This window comes from Ambystoma mexicanum, chromosome 3q, assembly GCF_040938575.1.
Source record: "Ambystoma mexicanum isolate Mex_15411 chromosome 3q, UKY_AmexF1_1, whole genome shotgun sequence".
NCBI classification, from domain to species: Eukaryota; Metazoa; Chordata; class Amphibia; order Caudata; family Ambystomatidae; genus Ambystoma; species Ambystoma mexicanum.
The window spans coordinates 1,287,304,727-1,287,325,263 of record NC_090926.1 but is presented as its reverse complement, the minus strand read 5'-3'; positions in this window follow the sequence as shown (position 1 = coordinate 1,287,325,263).

Genomic DNA, 20,537 nt, shown 5'->3' with positions numbered 1-20,537 from the left:
GGTGGGGAATTGGGGAGAAGGGGACTCATTTGAAGAGGTGGGGCAGCTCGAGAGAACGGTGGGGGTTAGCTGGGGAGAAGAGCAGTGGGGGAAAAGGGGACAATTGGTGAACAGGGGAAGTTTAGGGGGCTGGGGGCTGGGTGCTGTCTGCTGGGAGGGGTGGTTAGGAGTTCGTGCACTGGTGTGTGTGTGGGGGGGGCTTGGGTACTGAGTGTTTATGTTTGCGGGTTGTGTGTTGGGGACTGAGTTTTTGTGTGTGTGTACACATGGGTGGGAGATATTGTGTCTGGGGAGCAGACAGGAGGGTCAGATGGAGAGGAGGGGGGCAGAAAGGAATAGTTTGGGATGAAGAGGGGTCAGGGGCAGAAGTGGGTTAGTTGGGGAAGAGGGAGACAGCTGTGTATGTCAGGGGCAGCTGTATGTGTGAGGGGTGTGTGTGCACAGGTGGGAGAAGAGGGGTGGAGGAGCAGTTGGGGATGAAGAGGGATGGGGGCACTTGGGGAAATTGAGGGAGAGGCCATTGGGGAGAAGGGTGGGGGCAGTATGGGCAGAAAGGTGTCAGTTGAGGTGCCTGGGTGCTCTGTGTGTGGGGTATGTCCTGAATTGGGCCATGGGTGCTGAATGTCTGGCTTGGGGAGCTGGATGCGGTGTGAGGGGCTGAGTGTGTGGGGGAGGAGTGTGTGTATGGGTGTGGCTCTGTGGGTGTGGGCTGATTGCCTATTCAGATATCCATTTATATCCATGTATCCTTTCATTTTTTGTAGAATTTCTCAGATCTCTGTGCAAGGCCATCAGTTGGCCTACTATGGACTGCAGAGTGATAAGAAGGAAGCTTGCCACCAAAACCTGTAATGCCAGAAGAGTCCTAAAGAAGCCTCCACATTTTGAAATGCAGAATGGTTGATTTTTATTAGTATTTTTGCAAACTGTTTTTATTCTTATAAAATAGAGCCATTAAACTGCATTTGGTAAATAAAAACATGCAGAGCCTATGTTTGATTGAAGACATCTTATATCCACAGCAATTTATACCTGGTGTGTGTGTGTGCGTGTGCATGCGTGCGTGCGTGCTTGCTTGCGTGTGTTTGTGTGTGTGTGTGTGTGTGTGTGCGCGCGCGCGCTATTGGGTATGTTCTATCAATAATGGTGGTGTTAGGGATTGTTTTGTTGGGTGTTTTGAATGGTGGAACTAATTGTTAGCTGCTCACAGTGATCATGGGTGAAGTGACGTTCAGCAGTCTCATGCAGGCAGACCTTTAACAGATTCTGTTTAGGTCGCTGAAAGTGTTGCGTATTTTAGTGCATAAGGAAAAGATGTCTCAGAAGAAAATTAGTTATAACGTAACCTCTCTAATATTCATGTCTCATAAATTTCTAATGAATTACTTGCTTGGCCTAGCTTAGTACAAAGGCTAATACTAGCATGGACACTATTGGATGTTAGACATCTTTTATTTGTGATATAGCAAAAGAAAAGTGGGGCTTGTATAGGTATAAGGCTACCTCTATCTCAACTATTTTTATCTATTTATGTATTAATTTTATGGAAACGTGTTGTTGATGTCTTGATGTGTCTTATATGTTTAACATTGTTTTATAGGAAAATTCCCCAAGTAAACAATTTCTGACCAATAGCACTGTCCTCTACATGTAGTGCAGTACAATCTTTGAAACAGTTCTTTGGTTATGCGTTTTTGAGCAACACGGTGTAGGCACCAGCAATTGGTGATGCATTCATTTCCCCCTTTAATTAGTTGGTTGAAATCAATGTATTGTTCATACTTTTTACTCTCTTCCTCAGTTGCAGGCATAGGAGACAGGGTAGAACACCAATCAATTTATAGCAACAAACTAAGTATTTCTGATCCCATGCCATATTGTCCCCCTTATAATGCATTTTGTAGATGCATTGATTTATTTATTAATGCATTTGTTGCAGAACACTGTACCCCTGGTTATCTAGGAGCTAGTTACATTGTGAGACAACAAATACAGAATACAAGAAACAAACGCGAAACACACCAGGGAGGGAGGGTGTCTTTAAGTCTTGGTTCGAGAAGCAAGGGGGGAGTAGGGTGATAAAAGGAATCCTATTGTGTTAGTCTGTTAGCACAGGGAGCTTTTAGGCAAAAAAACACATTCTTAGAATTTTTCGGAAGGTCCAGCAGGAGGGTTCCTTTCTCAGCATGATGGGGAGAATGTTCCAGAGTTTGGCGGCCATGACAGGAAAGCTCTGTCCTCCTGCGGTCTTTCTGGTGAAGGTGGGCTCTCTGAGGAGATGGATGTTCGTTGTTCTTAGAGGGTGAGGGGGGGGTGTATTTTGTTTTCTTTTTTTTCCCTTTATTTGTTTATGGTTTGCAAAGCAAACCTTTACAAAAAGCAAAACACAAAAACAATCCAAATACACAAATAACAAATCAAATGACATATCAAGCATCATTAAAACAAAAAAAACAAAATTATTAAAGTAATATAATACATTTTCATAATGCATACTCCTGATAAGTAAAGATAGATATTGTGATAGAACATCAACGATGACCCAACGTAAAATACAATCGTCCAAATCACAGTACTTTCAATGTTGTCTAGGCTTCCCGTATCCAAATAAAACATAGTGTTAGGCCCTAAACAATCATGCATATATAATTCTGTCAACACTTGGCAATTCCAATTTGAATATTATCAGAGGTTTTTGACATTTATTATCCATCACACAAATGTATTACCCTTAGCAATTGTTACAATGCCACAAACTGTAGATTAAAAGTCTACTACTGCAATTTTAAGTGATATAGAGGGTCCATGCATCATCCTCCACCAGAGGCCATCAGCATCCACCCACCCAAGGTTTGACACAAAATGCCCAAATGATTTGATACGTGCCGGTAGTAAGGCCTTACAATGAAGAAGCACATGTCTTAATGTTTCCTTCTTAGCTGCATTATTACAAAAGCGACACGGATAGAGTACTCTCAAAGGCTCTTTACCAGATCTGATTTCCCTTATTTCTGCCGTTGTACACACATTGAATCGGTATCTCATATAACAATGTCTCCAGCTTTAATTTGGGAATCTTTTTAGGTAAGTTTCTGGCAACCTAAACCTTTTTGATGAGTGACCAATTGTGCAAACATTTTAGTCGAGGTAACCCCCATGGTTGTCTCAGACCAATCAAAATATTGTAAGAATGTCTTTACCCTGATCGGATTCTCTATCAAGGTTGTACAGGAAAGGCCCAGTTTCTCAAGCATTTCAAAACTCAATATTTGCAATTTTAAGAGCTCAGTGACCTTGGTACTCCCATGAAGGAGATCGCCAGCCATTACTCTGTATAGGTTGTCCCCCGAGTCTACTATTAGTCTTCTAAACATTGATAATTTACGCCACTGAACGTAGTATCCTAGAGACAATAGGCCAAGCTCGTACTGAATTGCCACAATTGGAACAGCGGTTGGGAGGCAAAGCAATAAGCTTTTCCAAATTTTGGTTTCTAGTTTTCCCATCATAGATATTATCGACTCTGGATAGAATTCGAGCCCATATGTTATTTTAGGTATGACCTTTAGGTTATAGTAGCGAATTAAAGGATCCACTGAACACAAAATACACATTTCTTGTCCACTTTCTACATTTGAACAATCTGCGGGGATATTTTATGCTCCAAAAAAGCTAAATATTAGTTTTTCTTACATTTGTCAAAAATAGGAAAAACTATATGTTATCTATATACCAATCGTGATTTTTTAAAGTTTTATAGGTACTCAATTTCATGATTGTTGTTTTACTAGCATTGATTTTCAAATGATTTTGCTTGATATAAGAGCAGAACGCTATAATCATGTGCTGCATTCCTTTGCACGATTGATCAAATAGAAGAACGTCATCGGTGTAGGCACACCATGCGACCTCCTTCCATCAATTTTTGGTGGCATGAAGGTGGCTCCACCCAAACAGTCCCCTGCATCTGATACATATAAATTAAATAAAGTTGGTGCAAATATGCATCCCTGCCTTAAACCGTTGATTATTTTTATGGGACCGGATAACAGACCCTCCAAGGTCAAACGCGCCTGCACAAAAGAATCTATATGCAAGTGGATTAGAATGGAAAGAATATTACTTAGGAGACCTAGATCTTGTAATTTTTTTCCATAAGATGTCTCTATCAACCAAGTCGAAAGCCATTGAAAGATCAATGGCTGATAGATATATTGGCGAGGCTCAATTTTTCCCCGCTTTGTGCTGTAGGGTGGACAACAATAGGCCCCCTGCATCCGTCCATAGCTGTTTCCCAAAACCAAACTGCTGAGCGCTTAAGATCATGTTCTTTTTCGCCCACTCCAGCATGTCTCTCATTATAAGGCTTGCAAAAATCTTGGAATCTGCATCTAAGATCGCAATTGGCTGATAGTCATTAACAATTTTTTTATCCCCAGTTTTATAGATGGGTACGATATAAGATAAGTGCCATGTAGAAGGAATACTCTTTTTGCTGATAATATCTATGAACAGGAATGACAGGACCCTTGCCCAAAGCCCACAGTCCCCCTTCATCAAGGCATTGGACAAGTTGTTAGAGCTGGCAGCTCTTGAGGCACTCGCTTTTCTGATGTGTGCTTCTATTTCTTCTACAGAGAATTTTACTTTTCAGGGCAGTGATAATACTGAGTCCCAATTTTTGGTCGGTCCATTATGGACATAGATTTCCCCAAACTGTCCTGACCAGACATGTTCGCTGATGGGATTAGTCTGTGTGGTGGTGTGGTTGGTCTCCAAATTGTTAATTAGCAACCAAAAGCTTCTGCTGGAACCATCCCTTAGAGCCAACAGCATATTTTCATTGCCTTCTTCTATTTGGTTAAATGTATGATTTTTTAACCAGTTTCTACGTTTCTGTATCAAACTCTTTATTTCAAGTGTGATAGTACCCCTTTCTAAGCCCAACTTGGCAATATGTCTGAGTTCTCTGTTATAAACTCTCTAACTTGAGTGTTATATTGGTGTCTATGCTTACCTCCAAGAACAGTTCCGTTAACAGTTTTATTCACTATGTGACCAATTATACCGTCCAATTAAGCGCCAAATAAATTGTGTGTATTTAGATAATGCTTCCCCTGGATTGTGGACCAGGCGTTATCGTCCACAAAAATGTTTTATTCACTTTTGAGATGTTTCCTTGGTGCCACTTCAGCCTCGTTTTAGTTGAGTTACCTGAAGATTAGCAGCGTGACACAGAGATTGTTCCTTTCTCAATTCCAACTCCTAGGTTATTGTCAACATACTGTGATCACTGAACTCAGAGTGCAGAATTTGAAAAGTGGGTGTCATCTCAAGTAGGTATTGTGTTATAAAAATATAATCTATTACTGAAGAGTTCCGGCCGTCCGACCACGTCGGAAGACGACTTTGTGACTCATCACTCTCTCTAGCTGGGAAAAGACCCCAATTGTGAAAAAAATGCTTCCCATTGTTTTATCTGTTCTGATTTTCTGCCAGTTCTCCTATCATAACCAGATCTTTTAACTCTACATCAGGATTTGAGACACATTTGATGTGGATGTTTAAACCCCCAACCACCACAATCTGTAAGCCATCATAGTTAATTATTTCTTTTGGAAACATACTTGTTCAAAAGATCTAGTGCTGGGTCAGGTTTTTTTGGGGGGACAAGTGAATGTTAACCACTAATAGGTGCACTATACAAAAAGAGTAATCAAATTTCAATCCTGAAAGCCATGAAACCCTGCACAATGTAAGAACATTTCACAACTTTGAAGCTACTATTCAACCGTACAGCGATTAACAAACCTCCTGAAGGTCGACCACAAATGCCCCTAGTAGCAGGTTCACTAAATCACTCAACCCCATCCAGAACATAAGGGCACGCCATCCATGTTTCCTGGAAACACAAGAGCAAATATGAAGCTAGTCTATTACATAATTCAGACGAGTTATATAAATAACCAAAGCCCCTGGTATCCCATGAGAGGATGAAGATTTCCCCACTATTAAAGGTTTGATTTGACTTCCTTTAACTGGTGAATGGAATCGCAGAGGGACAAGGCCAGCCAATGCCAACTGGATATGTCTTCCCCAGGAGCCTGAAGGGGGGCAAAGTACAAGGGGGTGCCACCCGTAGTAGTGGCTTCTCTTGGTGTGCAAGTATTATCAATGATGTGCGTTTTTGAAAAACCAGTAGAATATGACAGCAGGTCATAGCCCATCTTGTTAAACATCTTGACTTGCTCTAAAAGCGCATCATAGACAGATCTTGTGTTAAGAACTATCCGTACACAATCTAATCGGATGAATGAAATCCACCAACTTAATGTTGGCTGAGGATATAGTTCTCAATGCTGGAATTTCATTCAATAGTGCAAATAATCTTCACCTGTTCAGTGAGTCAGGTCCCCCGTACTCGAACAAGTAATAGATGAGGACACTTGGATGGCCAAGATGACACCGCTGCCTCCAGGGAACAGCCCTTAAATCACTATTGTGTACTGTTTTGGGGTGAGCAGGCCTCCAGTTTGTTGTGTTGCTGCATTTTATTGTGTGAGGTTGTTCATCTGGCTGATTCCATATATGTTGTTGTTGAATACGTAAGGAATTTGCCGCCAACCATGTATTTATATGGCTACCGATTTGGCTGTCAGTATGTAGTCTTTCCTTCGTGGTACTTTGCTCTTGCACTAAAATTTCTGCCTGACAACCCACTTTGATATTTTTGTACTCCTGTGAACCCTTAGTTTTAGCCAAACCTGCAGTATCCGGTGACTCTACACCTTGTGTAACCACCTCTATTGTTGTGGGATCCCGTTCACCCGATTCAAGTACTGGCAGTTGGCCAGATGATATATTATGATCATCTATGCAGTCCACCATTATTTCTTTTGCTACCCTCCTGACGATCTTTTCCATAATGGGGTCAGAGACCCGCAACAAGCTCTGAGACCCCTGATCTGTTAGGGTCCTAGAATTCTGTACAGGATTAATCGAGCTGCAGCCCTGTTTTGGTGTCAATTGCACCATATCCTTACATGGTTGTACAGTTAGATGCACACATTTCATGGGTGTAGCTATTGTGGAAGAACAGGTCTTGCTGGGTTCTATCACTTTGCTTTGGGTACCCACACTTAGTTTGTCGTGGTTTGTCCCTTTTTCAGCAAAGGTGTTATCTTTCACAAACACGCCAGGCTTCCCCTGAACACCTGCTGTAACAGCCATTTTGTCCTCAGCCACTAACTTTGGGAAATAATTTGGGAGAATACCTTTCTGTTGCCCAAGATCCTTAACAAACATTTGGCCCTGTTAGGGTCTTGGTTTTTGGGGTTTTCTGTTTTTTCATGTTATCTGTAGTTGTGTCCGGAGCAACAACTCCACCATCTCGATTACAGATGACTTTGCCATCCCCTGACAAGTCAAGGTAAAATGGCTTAACCAAACAGATCAGGTCAGCTTTGATCAAGTTACGACATGTGTTTCTTGCAATCTTTTTCAGGCCTTTGCTGTATGTTCTTTTGCCTTTTTAACTTTTTAACTTAGCCTCCCAGGTTGTTGTTTTTATAGGGGAAGAACACACTGGGGTGCTTCCTATTTTCTGGCGGCAATTGAGCGAGGAGGATTCAATGCCCTTTGACTTGCGAGCGGAAGCTGTCGATAGGCCTACTAGAAGTTTTTACGGGGTATCACTAGGCGTAATGTAACAATTTGTTTGTGATCCTATGTTATGACACGTCTCCGTTGTGCCCTACTTATCCCCTTGTCTGTTTGTTACAGCCCCTTCCAATAGTTTGTTTAACAATGTCATGTGGACTTTTAACTCCCGAAGAATACTCCCAAATATGTTAGCTTCCAAACCTTTCCCAATAATCTCTAATCCCCTGTGTTCTTCTCTTTGCCCGGACGTTACTTCCCATGTGCTTTCCTGACTTTGGGGATATTGAGAAAGGGACATCATAAAACAATCCAAGATGATCCTTGGAACCGAAAAGGAAGAAGGAAAAGGAGCAGTTCCTTTTAAAGGCACACCTACATGCTCCAAGGGCAGCACTATCAGACTTTCATCCAGGGGTCCAGATTCAATTAATAGGGGAGAGCATTCACCATACGTGGCGGCGAATAAAGCTGTGTCAGAAGGGGAGGGAGGTAAAGTCATTGGCAATGCAATTTTTATTGTGCCTTTAACTGGAGTGAAAATCAGTGGGGCAGAAAGTATGTCTTCATTGCACCTAAACCCGACATACTTTCTTTCCTAGTGACTGGGCCAGTACAAGTGTATGTGTACGTCTTAATCTTCTGCTTATGCCGCACACTCTTAGATTTAGCAGGGCACATAGACAATCCCAAACTATTCCAGTTTAAGAAGTAAAAAGTCTGCTAGTATAGGGACCTCTGCACCGGACCCCAACCAAAACCCCGCACTTTCTAGGGTGTCCTTCACTCCCCACATTAGTTCAACAAGGCATCCAAGAGTGCACTAAGAGTGGCAGATCAACTTCCAAAATTTGTTTTTGCTTTAAAACCCTCAGGCAAAACCTTGGGCTGCGTGAGAAATGATGACCTGCCCACAGTTTGAGACCAGATCTGTATTTAAATCACAGAATAAGAGACTGACTTACAGGTGCAACGTATGTCCAAATAGCCCAAAATAGACAAAGGCTGGTCACTGTGCGCACCAAACACAGCCAAACAGCCCACTTGCGGGCCACTTCCGGGGGCGCGTGCGGTTGCGCGTACCCAGGGGATTATGTAGAAGGCATTGAGGGCCGGGGGACGTGTCAACCACATCCCAGTGACGCTAAAAGAAAAGCAAAAACACACATACGCTGGAGTTGGAGAAAGAAAAGAGCCCCAGCACGAGTGCCAGCGTGTTATCTGGCACACAGTCCTGCAAAGAGTCACCTTTTAGAAATGAAGAACAAAGATCCTCAGAGTTACGGCGCGGCAATGTTGCAGAGCGTCCTCTTGCTGACGCGCACTCCAAAGTCCACAAACAGGCAGCAGAATGCAGGGAGTGAGCCAGCCAAACAGCCCACTTGTGGGCCACTTCCGGGTGCGTATTTCTTCTTCAGGTGTGATAGGTAGACCTGGGCAGTGTTCGTGGTGCACTTGTGAGTGATGGAGAGGGGCTTGAATTTAATCCATTCATGATCGGGAGCCAGTGGGCGTCTTTCCTGGCCTTTGTGACATGGTCGTGCTTGAACAAACCTAGGGCTGCTCGGAGGGCATTGCTTTGCACACATTACATTCAGAGGTTCCTGCAAAGAGAGCGTTATAGTAGTTCAGTTCTGCTGCGCGATGGCTCTAGCTACGGTGAGGCGGTTGGTTGTGGTGAGGAATGGCTTGCTGGCGTTCAGTAGCTTTGCGGTGTAGGCAGCGGAGGCAATATCCTTGACCTGGCAAGAGACTTCAAGGGTGGCGTTTAGGTAGATGCCCAGGGATTTGGCTGCAGAAGATTTTTGGATCTGGTTGCCGTCAATGTCAAAAGCTTTATAGACTGGTTCTATGCTGCGTAGGGTGAAGTGAGAGCCTACAATGAGTGTCCCAGTTTTGTCACCATTGCAGCATAACTGGTGGGATGCCATCCAGTTTTGGACAATGTTATAAACTGAGTTGATGGTTGCAGCATGTAGCTGGTAGGTGCCTGAGAGAGGGAGGATGATTTGGGTGTCATGGGCATCATTTGTGTAGGATATGCCAAGGGCATCCAGATGATCAAAAAGGGGTTTAGTATAAATGTTATACAGGGTTGGGGAGATGCAGGATCCTGATGTCGGTGGGGCAGCATGGGCGTCCATGAAGACACAGGAAGACCTGTCTGCTAGAAAGGATCTGATCCAGTCTGTTGCTGCTGGGGAGAAGTTTGCTGTTGTGGTGAGGTGGTTGCAAATTGTCTGGTGGTTGACGAGGATGAATGCTGCTGATTGGTCCAGCATGAGGAGCAGAGTGAGGCTTGATGTCCTCTAAGAGGTTTTTTAGGTCCAGTAAGGCGGTTTCGGCTCCGTGCCTTGGTCGGAAGCCTGATTGGTGGATGCCCAGGATGCGGTTGTCCTCGAGGTATTGTTGGACCTGAATATATGCTGCACAGTCGAGGATTTTAAGAATGAGGTGCACAGTGGTGATGGGGCAGTAGTTGGCACAGTTTGTGTTGTAAAAGAGGAGGTGATGATGGGTGTGACAGACTCGGCACAGTTTTTGATGATAGGCGCCAGACAGACATCTCCTTTGCATTAGGAGGGCTGGAGGCCTTTGATGAAATTTGTCACTTTGGTTCTGATACAGGACGTAAGTCAAATTGGGAGATGGGTCGGCTGGTCGGAGGAGTGAGCGGCATGGAGGTGGACAGTGGTGGTTTGGTGAGGATGGCCAGTTGCTTGGTGCATATATTTGTCTGGAGGGAGGTGATTTTCCCTGTGATGAGGTCTGTGGGAGGATAGACTGGCGTCTAAAGTTCACGTAACATCATGAAGTGTTTGCAGGGGTTGGCTTTGTGCGTTATTTATTCTGGCATTGTAGCTGCTGGCTTTGGAGGTGTAAATAGCTCTTTTGTAGTCTTTGGCTAGGGAGGCGTACTGGGCTTTAGAGACTGTGAAGGGGTCTTTTCTCCATGCCGTTTCAGCAGCGCATTTCATGGTGCGGGAGGCAAGGAGCTCAGGGGTGAACCAAGCTTTCTTTTTTAAAACTTGCTTGACTTTGTACTTTTTTAGCTGGGCTAGAGTATCCACAGCTAGAGCAATGGTGTTGTTGTACAGATTGACCAGGAATTGTGAAGGCTGAGAGGAGGGGTGTGAAGCAGCCCTTGTTCATGTTTTTAGTGCAGCGGGCTAAGGTTTCATTGAGTGACAGGGGACAGGCATCTTGTTGTTGGGGAGGTCGAATGTGATGGTCAGACCACGGGCAGGTTGTGGTGGTGAGCCGGTCAAGTTTCAGTTGAGGTCGGCAATCCAATCAAGGGTGTGGCCCTGTATGTGGTTGGGTTCAGTGGTTCACTGAGCAATGCGGATGTGGGTCTGTGGGTTCATTGAGGCCAGATTGAGGTCTCCCAGGATAAGGATTTTAAAGTTGGGCTTGGCGGTAGGATTGATAATAAGCATGAGGTCTTCCTCAAAGGATGAAGTGGGGCCTGGTGGGCGATATATGACATGGAGGTTGAAGGTATTGGTATGTGAGAGAGTGAGCTTGGAGGACAGCATTTCGCAGTTTGGGATTGGATTGGACTTGGTGGCCCTGATGGTGATGGTATTAGTTTAGCTCAGACTGACTCCATCGCCTCTGCTGTGGGTTGTGTCATTGCGCGCAACTGCGTATCCTGGGGGGATAGTGATGGATAGTGCAGGGCCTGCTGCAGGGTGAAGCCATGTTTTGGATATGGCAAGCAGGTCGAGATCATTGGAGGTGAGGAGGTCGTGAATTTCGCGGGCATGCGTGGCGACTGATCTGGCGTTGATAAGAGTGCATTTGAGGGGCTTCTTGGGAGAGGCTGCTGTGGGGGCTTGGGGGTGAGGGGGGACATTGTTTTCTGGTGGTTAGGAGCCATAGTCCTTTCCGTAATTTGCGAAAAATGAGAAAATGCCTGAAAAACCGTGTGAGCCCTCAGTAGGTTTGAGGAAGGATTTTACAGATGACATAATGTGCAACGGTGTCTCTTTGAAGTGTTAGCCAGATCACACATCATTCTTCAATATGCATCATTTTCTGTTTCATTATCCCAGTACACTCTCCTAGCTATTTCTCAACAGGTCCATATTCTGTTATATTGCGGGACTCCCTATATCTATTCTTCATTTGTGGTAAGGTGTGGTCTGTTGCTCATTGTGTGGTTTAATGGTTAATTTTCCACCTTTGGAACCAGGACACTATGTTTCGGATCACAGTTCTATCTCTTGAAAAACTGTGATTCCTGGTAAATACCTTTATCACCCTGTGCATCCATTCCTCAATCTTGGAACATTGTACGTACATCGAGATAAGTTACAAACTTTAAACCAGGCAAATAACTCTTTTGCCAAAGCTCATTTTGGAACCAGGACACACAAAGTCCAACATTTTCATATCTTATGTGTATGGGTGGATGAGTAAAACTATTGCTTTATTCACTAAAGACAATCGTCATCTTTATCACGTTTATTCAGAGATATATAAAAATCAACAAAAAATCAATACAAAAAGCATACAAATATTGCACCAATAAACATAACATTTTGGCATCACAAGAGGAACAGATGTGCAGAGAAAATAGTCAAACAGATTCCTTGTCAATAAATGGAGGTTTTTGGTCATGACAATATCTCACACAGTCGTTTCCTTTGTCCCAGTACTATTATTAAGTACGAGAGTAACTACCAGCCAACTTGGGCTGAGCTTGCCCATTACAAATAAGTTAGGGCAGGCCGGTATTGCACAACACCCAATTCCCTTAGTAAGGGTCATATAAACAGGTTTCTTGCCTTCTCATATGCAGGGCAAAACAGAACCAAGTGCGCCAGGTCCTCATATGATGCTTTAAAGATTGGGCAGAATCTATCTGCAACCCCCTGCCCGGCCAACGCTCCTACCACAGCCTTTAGGGCGATGCAGTCACGAGGACCCTATCCCTGGGAGACTCTGCCCATAGTAGATGATGCTGTACCCACGGAGACATAAGTGAGATGGGTCTATATGAGGCAGTAGAGTCCCGGGAGTCCCTTCTTAAAAATAGGCTGAATCACTGCTACTACGATGTTTGTTCATGATATCATCCTTTCCTGCCATTTACGTCAAGGCCATTGCACTGGCGTTAAATAACTACCTAAAGGCAAGGTCTGCGGTCAGCCATTGCAGCATCAGACTAAAATTACACCACGCCTAGCAATATATTGGCAGACATAAGTATATCTCTCATATTTCTTTTATAGCATTGGTCTGCTTACAATACTGCAAGATGGTGGGTGGCTGCTAAAGTTATGTGATTCTAGGCACTCAGTTGAATGGATGTTTGGGTCTTTTACAATGTATATTTGCATGTCTAGTGGAAGGAGGACTTGAAGATGCACATAGATCTAACACGGCCAACGTCTACAATGATTGGTCGCACTTTATATATACATTCTAAATTGCTACAGGGTTTTGAAAACTGAAGTGCTGAAGTTCAAAGAGGAAACGAGCAATACTCCAGAGTGTTAGGGAGAATTCTCCAGAATGGCTAATTTCCCTTACCTACTGAGTCCCTCAGCAACTTTGCTGGATTTCTAGGATTTATATTTGTGTGAGCCTTTTTTTCCCAATCTTACATGTGTTTTGCTGTGTGTGTTTTACATTTTTGTGTGTTCTTGGACTGTGGAGCCTCACCTACTCCGTAGGCATCATCTTTTTACTGTGTGTCACACAGCACCCTCAGTGCAGTGACAGAGGGTTGTCTTTTAGACTTCCCAACTCAGACTCCATTTTCTGGGACTGACTACTGTCTCCCAGAACAGGTAAAGTTATCACTAACTTTATTTAGTCTCTTTAAACCACAGACCCAGTACACCCCATCTTACATGGAGTATTGGAAAGGGTTAATACTTACCCCGTTTTGTCTGTTTCTCTTGGAGCACTGTTTCGCTCCCTTTTCATCAAGACTTGGCTGGTAGCACTGATAACTACCCTATTTTTTGTACCACGGTTATTTTATATAACCATGGTATTGTTTTAGGCTATCTTGGTAGCCTCGAACTTAAACCCGCTAGAACATATATGTTTTTATACGGTTCTAGCTGGGTTTAGTCACCATTTTGTTTTAAAATGTCTTTCTCGTGTTTTACTCTGCTCGCCAAACCAGGTTTAGTTCCTTTGTTCAACGTCTTTTCGCAGGCTTCTCCATAGAAGCCCTCCTTAATGCGACTGAAAGTCTGGGTAGGCAGGATGTGAGGGAGGGATTTTAGGGCCCTTGCCATGAGTTCCCTTGGTAACCCAAGTTGCCCTCCTGCTTGATTGGCTGGGTGACTGTCCCCGCCAAGACAGCCACCCTGCTGTGTGAATGGGGGAAAACTGCATAAAAAGCAGGTCTCTGGGACTGGAAAGGCAGAGTCGCAACTGGAACGAAAGAACTGATGAGGAGCTGACAGAAGAGGACCCCTACAATGACCGAACCGCCTGGTGAAGCCCTGCTGCAGGTTCGAATCTTCAGACTCCAACGACAGAGAAGATCCTCCAGGAATCTTTTTCCCCTGAGCTGGTGGGACCAACCAGTTCACCCAAACTGCAAGCCAGGACTCCCTCCTCTGGTCAAATTAGCTGTACAGAGCTACAGTGGGCCGGATAGCCAAGAATGTCGGACCCAGCTTGGGTTTTAAGGAGCGCACCTTTTATTTGTTGCTTTGCTCTGCTGCTGATTTTCTTCCCTTGGCAGTGCAAGACCCTCCAGTCTTCCTACTTCGTTTCAGCCCGACAGTCGCTTCAGGAACCGTGAGCCTGCAGGAACTGCCAGGAACGACCGCCTCAGCTACAGCTTCTTCTCCATTTAAAGGTACTGTGCAAATCCGGTTGTTCGTTTCGTTCAGCGGCGCTGAAGGTGTGTGAAACCTTTCGCCAATCCGAAGGCTTGTCTATCTCTTCTCTTTAAACAAACTTTTTTATTGACCAACTTCGTCCGGAACTCTAGGCAAAGACTTAACCGCAAACTACCCAGAACTGTGTGATCTTGAGCAAAAGACTTTTGTCCTATTGACTTTGGCCCTAAGCCTTTTTGATTTGATTCCATCACTGTAGTTCCTTTTTCTAGATTGCCCTGCTTACTTACCTGTTGGTGCTGCTCAATTTTAGTATAACTTTCTGGAGTCCAATTTTGCTCACACTTCATTTTGAGTTTAACTTGTCCAGAATCTATTGGGAGTGGTGTCGTGTATTGGTAACGTGATTTTTCAACTGTTTTACTTTAGTGAAATGTTTTATAACTGATGTGTAAATAAATGTATAATCTTTTACTCAGAAACCTTGAGTCAGTGTTTGTTTGAACCATAGTAATTGCTGTCCTTTGTGTAACTTGTTCTACTGCTCACTTGCTCTTGGGATAAGTCTCGCTGCTCAGCCATCGCTACCACTTTACTGTGTAGCACAGGTTTGTACCAAAGGTGAATTTGCACTGTCACTTGTAGTCTTAATTGTGTGTGGTGTTCCCAAAGGGTACTGCATATAATTCTGCCTAACATAGAGATATGCTATGCCATTTCTACAAAATATCCTAAGAGTGGATTTACTAGTCCAACTGCGGTCTTAAAAATGATGGGCAAAGTTGTGATTTTGGATAACCATGTGTGTGGATACATGAAGTCCCCTAGGGAAAGTTTTCAGAGAACACTATATAATGCACAGGCTGTCCACGTCCTCTGTACTATTTCTGTAGCCCATGTTCTTCAATCTGAAGACAACCCTCTCCAGACAATGGTAAATGTGTTTGGATGAACATAAAAGTAGAGACATCATGCATTTTGAGGCAAAGAACACCTGCAGATCTGCATTGGGTTCTACCGTCCATCCATACCATCTGTCTGGCAAATATTTCTCTCCCAAGCTGAAGGACAAATTTCATCTCCTAGTTTCAGGAAATCCAGCCCAGATTTAGATCTCTTTCCATTCACAAGAGAACTTCTTGACATGTGATTCCTGCTTTTCTTGCCACATTTCACCAGATCTGTCTCGTTTCCATCCTAAACAATGTGCATTACATATGGAAGGAGGAAAAAATTGGGTAGGTCCCGAAATGTTTTTGTTTTAGGGGAAATTAAGCAGTATAGGGACCACTTATATAGAGTTTAGAGCAAACAAGGCTGCTAAATTACCCCTCTCCTAGTCTACCTTTAGAAGGAGTCAGAAGAAACAAACACAACTGGATAGATTATCTAAATCATCTGTCCAGGTAATTATGCCAAACAGGTAATCATTTAAAAAACATTTTAATCTACATTCATTTCAATACAAAATCGTGCTGTGTGTGCTGTCCAAAAGGCATCACAAACATTTAAGAACATTTTTATTTAAAATAACAATTTGGGAAGAAAAACAGTTCAGAATTATTGCATTTTTATACCAATGTTAACTTGCATTGGTAGCTGACATTCATAATTCATCACATTGACAACAAAATTTGTAACCAAAAAATGAATTAATTAATGATGGCGGGGAGAACTCTTAATGTACAGCGTTAGCTGAAAGTTCGTTTGAAAAAAGACAACTTAGTTTGGATGTATGTTGGATGTCTACATATGTTTCGGCTGAACAGATGTCGTCAACACCTTCCCTGGTGTTCCGCTGTTTTTGTTATGGCCCTCTTCAGGACGGTATATAGTTATTGGTGAGTTGACAGAAAAGTTCAAAATCAATCCCCGATGAGTCAGATAATTGTTGGAAACTTATTTAATCATAAAGTGGTTAGACTAGAGCATTTATCATTTTACACCAGGATGTCACTTCCTTGTTGGTGATTGCATTTTGTGCGGTGATGAATTTCCTGTTTTCATTGCTTATTCAGGTTGGTAATTACTCAAAAGTTCTTCAAAAAAGTAGCACGGGACCTGCATAGATCTGGCGGACTTTTTACAAAATTGCTGCGCCGTTATTTGGGGAGAGATAGGGCTGGAAAGTCCACACTTGAGCATGTTAGATTTCACAAACACCCCCGTCTCACCTCGCTGCTTCCTCTCTCACTTTACATTCGATCTGTGATGGAGAGATCTTTCGAGATACATATGGAAGGCCAAAGAGGATGATTGAAAATTTGTACATTCTTCCAGAAATAACAACTATTTATCGACCTTCAGATCTGCAGGTGCTACGCATTCTCGGATTAGCTAGAAGATATCTGTCAATCAATTAGTGTGAGCTTTTGCAATCACTCGGGATCAGCGTAATCCCTGGCACCCGGAGACCCAGTGCGTTCATCTTGCCCACACATCTAAGTCACTTTGAACATACACAATAATGGAACATATGTATTGTCTAAAGTATCCCCCAAGTATATGAAAGTAGAGAACAATGACTGTTTGGAGTATGTAGGGGAGGACTGGCCGCGAGGCCCTCCTCACCTGCAGCCTTCTCCCCAGGTGAGGACCATGACTCGGTGGCCGTCCCCTCATGCCACCCGGGCCCAGGTGGAGGAGGGGTCACCCGCCGACGACATTGCCCACACATATCCGTTCCCTGCATATACCTAAATTCAGTTAGGCCTAGAAGCCATCTTGTTTAGCAAACATGGCGTGAGTTCAGCACACTGTAACGAGGCCCCCACCTTTGGAGGACCTTTCATGCATCTCTGCCGCCGCAGTAGCCCTGGTAGATCCGCTGCGAGCGCGTTCCCATGAGAAAGTCGGATATGAGCTAACCCGAGATGCTAACACTGTAACATTATTCTCGTCCACAATGTAATATTGCACCCTGCATGACCTGGTCCGCGAGGCCGGGGTGACGGGAAAAAAGCTGAAGCATCACTATCTGAAGAAAGTAGAAAATAATTCAAGTATTGGTATTAACGAACTACCTCGGTTTAAACAGATCCTGTAAACTGTGAATAAACCATAAAGATGTAACGTTACATGATACCACCCCAGGTCTGGACTAGTGCTGCTACAACCACAGAGAAAGATGTCGACCAAATGTATAGCCTTTATCTGTATAAGTGTTCTTACAATTTTATGTAGAAACCTGAACTCATAGATGTTTTCTTAATCACCTAAAGCAGCGAGCATCAATTTCTGTAGGCCATAACCTAGAACGACCTCGTGTAACGTCTAATGTACATAAAATAATCACACCATGTAGTAAATATAATGTTAGGTAACGAAAAGGTACTCGGACCGACTGTATTAAAGAAATGTGTAACGAAATGGAAATATATATGTGTGTTTAAATAACATCAAAATAAGGCGGAACGTTATAAAAGTTCTGCATTCAAAAGTTAGCAACGCACGAGGAAAAAACCTTTGTGAGTATATGCAAGGCCATTCTCCCTCCCACCCTGCCAAGCCTGCCAGATAAGGAAGCTAAGGCCTGTGCCGCGCTCCCTCACCTCCCCCAACCAAGCTGGAGCCGCTTCAGAGAGTCAGAGGCCCCGGTACCGCACCCAAGGCCACAGCCCACCACCTGTGTTATTTACAGCACGGTAATAAACCCACGTTTTGAATCCACTGATCTACCAGCACCCTCTCGTAAAGTCCACAACCCTCCCCCTAGACCACCCCAAGAACGACCCCCATCACTGGGACAAGACACAGAGACCCATTTATATAATAACTTCTAACGCGGCAGACAGGCATGTACCAGTCGGCTCAGGCCCCAGAACTCAGCCCCTCGACCTAAAATACCGGTCAATAGGACACAGGTAAATCTCACCCTAACCGACAATCACCGGACCTCTCAAGAGGTGCATTCCTCATGCGTTGCGTTTATTGTATAAGACAAACTGCCGAGCGATTTATTGATGAACTTAGATGTCGTTTCTTGAATAACTGCAGTGTGCATGGCCTAGGGCAAACGAGTCAGGAAAGGTATTCATCTTTGTCACAGGCTGCCCCAGCATACCAACACCGCTCGGATGACCTCAAGCTGGCCTGCCAGGCCCAACCCAACCCACGAGGCTGACCAGTGACGTCCTCACGCCAAGACCAACCACGCTGCAGCAACACCTATAGTTAGTCGACGCCACCCAATCCCAATTAACTTGTGCCCCCTATAGTGTGTAGGTTCTGATGACGTTTTTTGTATTAGAAATACGCCTGTCTTTGCTATTGTCAGACAGAGCGCTCTCGGAGGTTGCAGAGTTCTTTGCATGCCCTATTCTTTGGATAAACTCCCACTTACGCTCACCCGCACTCTGTCTTGGTCTTATTCCCACTACGGGAGAGTCCCTTATTGTCTCTCATTGAGGGGAGGATCGTGCTGAAATTGGGGGCGCTTCCTTTCAGTGGTGACCCCGATAGCGTGATATCTCCAAATTATTTTTCCTAACTCCTTTCTAACGTCCCCCTTGTGGCACGAGAATCTCCGGTCGAGAAGGGATACGCACGGTGAGCCGGCTCCGGGAGGCTGCCCGCCAACGGCGACCGGCACAATAAGAAGTGCGCACTCAATGAGAAAGGGTACGGGATCCCGATTGGAAAAAAATCCCCTTTGAGTGCCGCTCGCCGGAGCCAGGGGCTGACCGTTGAGTTACCGGTGACACCGCCTGGACGGACCCAGTTTCGGAGACTATCGGTTCAAGACGGGCACGTGAGTACTGAGTGCGAGCGATCGTAAAGGGGAAGGGAGGGGAAACTGTGAACAGGAGAACGGGGACAGGTAGAGGAGAAGAATAACGGGGGTCTACTAAAGACGGGTCTTGAAACTTTCTTTATCTTTTCTTTGCATATGGCCATTAGGAGTAAGAAATAAGTGAAGTGGTAGAAGTGACGGAAACCTAGCTCCGAAAGGGGGTGGAAGGCGGCGCCGCATAGTGCTATCTAAACTAGTACTGGGAATATATGAAGAAGTAAGAAATAAGTTATTGGTGTCTGGCAAAAGGAGACACCGGGAATATGTTTTAGTGATTGCTACTCTCTCTATTTCTTTTTTCCATTCCACGGGGCAGGGGAAGAAAGCGAAAAGGGTATAAGATAAATATACTTGTAGAAGAACTATAAAATAGGGAGCACATTTTGAGGAGTGGGGACTAAGTAGTGGCACGTACAGACGTGAACATAGCAACCTTAGCAGAAAAACAGGGACAGCTGGCCAGGGAGGAAAGGGAGGAAATAAGACGAGGTGTGAGTGGAAAGGCATTGTGATGGGTGCGCGCACCGTGTGAGTGTTGGGGACGACCGGTTGACCGCGAGGTGGCGCCAGAGAGTGTTGACCATAACTAGTACTTGATCAGTTGCAAGCAGAATCACATGAGAGTGTATGGGAATGGGAAGGAGATGAGCTATGGTGAGTGCGAAAGGATTTGCGCAGTGAATAAACTTGGGTGATAATATTTGAGACGTCCGCTTTTGTCTGTGCCATAAAGGTATACATACACATATCTACACCTAACTAAAAGTAAAGAAGGTGGACACGGCTGTGTTAGTGATTTAGAGGATGGGGGCCGAAACTCCCTTGTCACATATTTGTAAGAGCTTACCGGGATACGCTGAACGAATAAATAAATATCACGATCAATGGGTAACAGAATTGAAGGGGGAGGGTCTGCCCCAGATTTGGCCCGAGGGAGGGTCTTTTGACAAAAGCGTTCTTGATATGGTACGAACATGCATTAGCCTCAAGTATAAGGGGAAACAATGGCAAAATAGGAAGGAGATATTAGACCTCTGGAGATTGTTTGAGGAGGTACCCCCACCCAAAGCTCCGGCACCAAATATTGATCTACCTTCCACCACAGATAATCCATTGATGATTCCAAGAGAGGAAAAGGAACAGCTAAGTACAGCACAACCTGCGGAGGTGATTAGTTTGTACCCGATATTACCTAAACCAGCCCCCGCAGCAGGATACAGCGACCCTACGTATGTGCCTCCCCCCACAACTGGTACACCACAAAGACCAAC